Source organism: Penaeus monodon, unplaced genomic scaffold, assembly GCF_015228065.2.
Source record: "Penaeus monodon isolate SGIC_2016 unplaced genomic scaffold, NSTDA_Pmon_1 PmonScaffold_13510, whole genome shotgun sequence".
Lineage (NCBI taxonomy): Eukaryota > Metazoa > Arthropoda > Malacostraca > Decapoda > Penaeidae > Penaeus > Penaeus monodon.
This window is the reverse complement of record NW_023642501.1, coordinates 3838-9803: the sequence shown is the minus strand read 5'-3', so window position 1 is coordinate 9803 and position 5966 is coordinate 3838. Positions and strand designations below refer to the sequence as shown.

The following is a 5966-nucleotide window of genomic DNA, read 5'->3' as shown; positions in this document are numbered from 1 at the left end:
CTCCTCCCTCTCCCCCTCCTCCTCTTTCCCCCCCCCTCCTCTTCCCTCCCTTCCTTCCCTCCTTCCCCTCTCCCTTCTCTCCTCCACGTACAGAATTCTCACGATCCTTCCTTGTGCCTTTCAGCTCCTGGTGGTGGCGCTGGCGTCGAGCTTCACTTCCGGCCAAGACTCGATCTTCTTCCCAGGCGATTCGATCAACGGCACTTCTGTGATTTTACCTGTGAGACGTTTAGATACTCTTAAGTTGTGAGTTGCGGGTTTCAATGCGAGTTTGTAGTTGAGTTATTGGGGATAGACTGGTGGTTTTTGTTCTTTTTGGTGGATGATTCACTGAAAAATTTTAGGGAATTATACATGCCTGTATTTCCCAAAGACACTGTATTGCAGGCACACTCCTCTAACCAGCTACCCTACCACATCTTTTGACTTCTACAATACATTCCCAGCACTCAATACACCTTTTACCCTACCATTAACTATCATATGTACACGCCACAGGCAAACACACACACGCAAACACACACACACACACACACACACACACACACAAAAACACACACACACCCCCACACCACAAACACACACCCACACACACACACCCACACACACAACACACACACACACACCACACATACAAACAAGCACACACCACTTTTATATCACATCACTTTTACTCCCCTTTCATCACATCATAACATACATATACCCCCACACATCACATCATCATCCCCCCCACCACACACACACCCTGAACATACATCACAATACATCACACCAGACACACCACACGTAAAAACCCACGCAATACATCACGCACAATAACGAATGCTGACACACATCACAACTAAGCCGCAGTTTTCCCCGCTTGTATTCGCAGCCGGTAGTCGCCACGACCCGATTCCAACAATGCTCTCGGCGGAACTGAGGTCCTCGAGGGCCTCCGCCCAGGTTGTGCGATGAGGGCAGCCAGGACCCCGATTCACCATGCCCGGGGGACGCAGACTACAATGATAAACTGAAGTAAGGAGGGGGATGGGAAGGGAAGGGGGAGGGGGGGAGGAGAGGGGGAGGGAGAGGAGGAGGGGGAGGGGGAGGATGGGGAGTGAAGGAGAGGGGAGAGGGGAAAATGGGAGAGGGAGAGGGGAAGAAGAAGGTAGGGTGGAAAGAGAGAGAGAGAGAGAGAAGAGAGAGAGAGAGAGAGAGAGAGAGAGAGAGAGATGGGGGGGAGAGGATAGGAGAGAGAGAGAGAAAGAGGGAGAGAGAGAGAGAAGACGAGAGAGGAGAGGGGAAAAGGGGAGAGAGAGAGAGGGGAGAGAGAAAAGGGGGAGAGAGAGAGAGATAGTGAGAGTGTCTTTGAAGAATGAAAGTACAGAGCTGACTACAACTATCCCTTAACCTATTCTCCCTTAGAGAGAAAGAGAATATGTATTTACCGCGTGTGAATAAACACCTTCCCTGCCGATAACTCGAACCCTTTCTACTTCAGGTTCAACCCCAAACGAGCAGTACTAAACCAGCTTGATTGGGGTTCGATTCCTTGTTCATTCTATTGTCGTGTCCTACTACATTATTCCATCCTGTATAATAACACTGTATAATCCTGTATAATTTCCCTTTGTAGGCAGCATGTGGAGCTCCTGCTGTCAGATCCCAGTATTAACTCGATCGTGAAAGATCCCCTGTTTAAACAGTTTTTGAATGACGTAAGTAATTTGGGTGATTATGATAATTATGTAGAGTTACGCTATTTTTGTAATACATATTGTTACCCAGCCATGATCATATATCCTAGAGTACTATGTATTGAAAGAACAACTGTTTAGAATTGAGTAATGTTCAGTGTATATCATTGTGTGCAATTTTATTATTATTGTTATTATTATTATTATTATTATTTTTTTTTTTTTTTAATTTTATTATTATTATTATTATTATTATTATTATTATTATTATTATTATTATTACTATTACCATAATTATTATCATCATCATGTAAAGGATGTCAGAAAGGAAAAAAAATAACATTTGCCCTCACAAAACTCGCATTTTTCTTCATTTCCTCACTCGATAAATCTCCTTTTAATTCTCCTCGCTCTTCTCTCTCTCTCTCTAACGCAGGAAATAGTGGAATTCCGACCCGGCCGGTGACGACGCGCCTCGGAGTCTCGGGGGACGCCCGTGTGCCAGTCGGGGAGACGCTGACCCTTCCCAAGCGAGCCAAGTCCCGCCAGCGACGAGTGGGTCTTCGTCCTCAACACGAGAATGGGGAACAGGCGCTGAGAGTCGAGAAGTGCAAAAAGTACGTGTGTTTGTCCCCTCCCCCTTGGTGTGTTTAATCCTTGCAGCTAGAGCGATGAGTAAATGGACTTAAGTATTAGATGAATACCCTACGTCTTTATACGGATTTACACGAAGCTAGGATATACTAAGAGCCAGGCAGGGACGAAACCACACAGACAAATAAGAGCGTGCGTTTCCCTTGCAGCGAGGGCGCGGCTTGCGAGTTCGAGTCCCCGTTGCCCCCTGAGATAAGACCGTGTGCAGGCAGAAGTACGTGTCCCGAAGGATGCTCACCGTCGGAAGCAACAAGATCCAGCCTAAAGAAGTCCTGATGCCATCCTGCTGCGTCTGCTACAGGAAGTAAGTCGGGAATGGAAGGAGGGGCTGAGGAGATAAGATAGAGGCGATAATCAAGGAGAGAGAGATGGGGGGAAAAAAGGGGAACTCATTAGAAAAGAGAGAGACATAATCAAGGAGAAAAAAGGGGAGGAGGCAGATAAGGGAACTGAAAAAAAAAAAAAGAGAAGAGGCGATAATCAAGGAAGCAGTATAGATGGAGAAAGAAATAAGTAGGAAATGAGAGGATTAGATACTAAGGAGAGATAGAGAGAAGAAAAGGGAGAGCGAGTTACGGTAGTTACAGGAAAGGGAAATGTTAATCACGAAATGAAGTATAGTATAACAGTTCGTTATACTGTGGTAATACAATGTAAAAGACAAACTGCTGACTTATTCAGGGGCGTACCAAGAGGTAATTTCCGGCAATTTTTTTATCTCTTATTCGGCAAATAAGGCGGGAAACTTACTCATTTTAAGATAAATTGAATGTCACCAAAATACAGAATAATAAAGGTCTGCGCCCTCTCTTTCTGTTAGTAAATTAGAGCCTGCACAGTCATAAAAAATTACGCCCCTGCTCTCTCTAACATACGACCAAGGACCATGTTCAAAACACACGAACTCAATTTCCCACCTATCAAAACTTTATTTTTTTTTCTAGGAACATAATACAACAAATGACTGATATGAGAGAACGAGAGACGAATTTATTTTTTTATATACCCAACATAAAAAACACTTGAAAGAAAAATGACAAAGCCGACCTTTTCTCCCCACAGGAGCCTCGGGTTCGACATACCCGTCGCTCTCCGGAAGTAGGTATGTGACACTAACAGACCGACTGCCTTCGTTCCACTGACTGTTAGTAGTTGTTAGGCAAGCACAGTAGAAAATCAAGGTGGTTTGGTTTTCAGAACATTTATTTATTGGTTTTGTAGTTTTCGGAAATAATTCTTTTTGTTTACACAAATAATGAATTATTTCTTCAGAAACAAATAAAATAAATTGGCACGCAGGTTCATTCCAACTTTGCACGGAACTTGGAAGCAATTACTTGGCTTCTTATTTTGCTTTTGTACAGTAAACGTGTGCAGTAGTTTAGAAAACCTCAATGAGAAACTACATAACCTTCTGATATATATGTACCTAACACCTAACACATATTTTTTTTACGTAAATTAGTAATAGTTGCAGCTGTAGCTAAATTAATGGTAGTGTTGTAGTTGTCGTTAATATTATCCTCATGAATATTAATTATCCATGCCAGTGTGATTGTGAGCATAATCATGATTATTACCTTCATTAACACTATTATCATCATTATTAACTTCATTGGTTTTAGACCACTTTTACCATTGTCATTACTCGTCTAGAATATCATCGTCATTACTAATACTATTCAGATTAAACTAACGTTTAGCTGCCGTAAACTGGCCAGAAAATATTGTTCATTGCACATATTTTCTCTTTAAGAAACATTTTAGTCCTGAAAGTGTTATTCACAACCGATATGTGAAATTCCCGCCCATTCTGTGCGAAGGTTGAGCATGTTTCTTGGACCATCCGAAGATATTTCCTGTTATGCGATGTAAAATTTAATGTGAATTTGCAGCAAGAGAAATTACAATCTGTAGACGGTCTCTGTCCAAATCACCTTCAGAACTCAAGGCCACCTTTTCCTGGTGTCGAAAGATTCAATTTCCACTCACTGTCCTCTCTCTCCCCTTTCCAGGACCTCTGGCTTCGACATCGGCTCCCGAACCCGTGTGGGGGGCCCCGCCTCCGGCAGCGGTCTTCCAGTACTCCTAGCGGTTCTCAACCTTTCGTCAACAACCAGCCCATCCTGGCTCCACCGGCCAACTTCGGAAACCAGCCTGCGCCGCCCTTCAACCACAGGACCATCCGTCGACGTGGCTTTTTCGGCCCCGGAAAACCTTTTTCAATAACTGGCAATAAGGAGTCACCCTGCTGGGTTTGTCCATCGTTCTACTCTGCAAGGATGTGTATGCTCGCCATGCAGTACCTCTCTGGGAGTGTCTTCCAAAACAAAAAAAACAGTGAGCAGATTTCATGAGGGCCTTGGGACCCCATAAAAACACTTTGCAGGGTCACGCAAAGTGTGTGCATGTTGTGGTGCCTATACAGTACATTTATGATGTAACTTACATATACTCACGATGAGGTCTGCCCTTTGAAAAATTACTGTTAATTATCTCCGGTCTCTCTACTCGTTCACTTTCGATGCAAGACTTGATCATATGTGTTGCTCACTATCTCACATTACTGGGTATAATAGCTACGTTTTCCCAAACTACACGGGGTCGATTTCGCAAACTGTCCGAAAGAAATTGGAAAGAGTTTTTCTTCTATGCTTATCAAAAATACTTACAAAAATCAGGTACAAACTATTTATTTTGTAAAGGATGTATTATTTTTGTCCCTTTTTGTTCCTTTCGTCCCATAATGAAATGAACAATGAACAAAGCCCCCTGAATGAAGTACTGCCAAAGGGCTTATACTACTGTCACCTCAGATGTAAAGGAACAATTTCTTTTACAGAGGCATTAGGGCTTGAGTGTGAAAATTCAGTAGAATTCCTGTTTTGCATAATCAAAAATAATAGGCAAGCTTTCAGTTAAAGTACAATTTACACCAAGAAAAAAAATATAACAATACCTACAACCTCAGAGCTTGTAATGCATAGGGAAATAATAAATATGTAGAGAATAATAGGAAATAATCCATCAGCTTTAATGTTCTTTTATGGGAAAATATAATAAAGTATATAAAACATTATACAGTTTTCTTATTTAACTTTCGTAGAATGATGGCCATCCGGAAAAAAAATATCCAAAGGTTTTGAAAAAGACATTGGTTTAAATTTAATTCAATCCCAAGTTGGGTTTTCGAATAATACAATGAAAAATCCCCAAGGGATAGAATGTTTACATCCTGCCAAGAACTAACAGAATATCATTAAAGAATAAGTTTTATAAGAATACGTGTCGTAAGAAAAATCAAATGGTCAATTCGTCAAACAGTAACATTTGGTGTATTTTATCTGAGTTGATTAGTGTTGGGTTTTCGTACTCTCCCTGCTAGGAAATGATGCCAAAAATCGATCATTTCATCCAGCAGTCGAATAACCTGGACTGAGCAGGCCATCCTCCCTCTGGCTCATGTCAACAGGACTTTCTGACGATCCTTCATAAACTTCTCCATGTCTTCATCCGACTTGACATCGAATTCAATGACGTCCTCGTCCTCGCTCAGCACAATATGGATGAGCATCATTCCGGATAAGCACCCGAACAGCATCTTGCCCCTGAACTCAGCGCGGAGCTGGT

At 42.3% G+C, this 5966-nt stretch overlaps 1 pseudogene; it reads left to right on the top strand.

Annotated features, from left to right (window-relative positions):
• Nucleotides 1-75: 75 nt before the first annotated feature.
• Nucleotides 76-4575, top strand: LOC119569229 (annotated as a pseudogene).
• Nucleotides 4576-5966: the final 1391 nt, after the last annotated feature.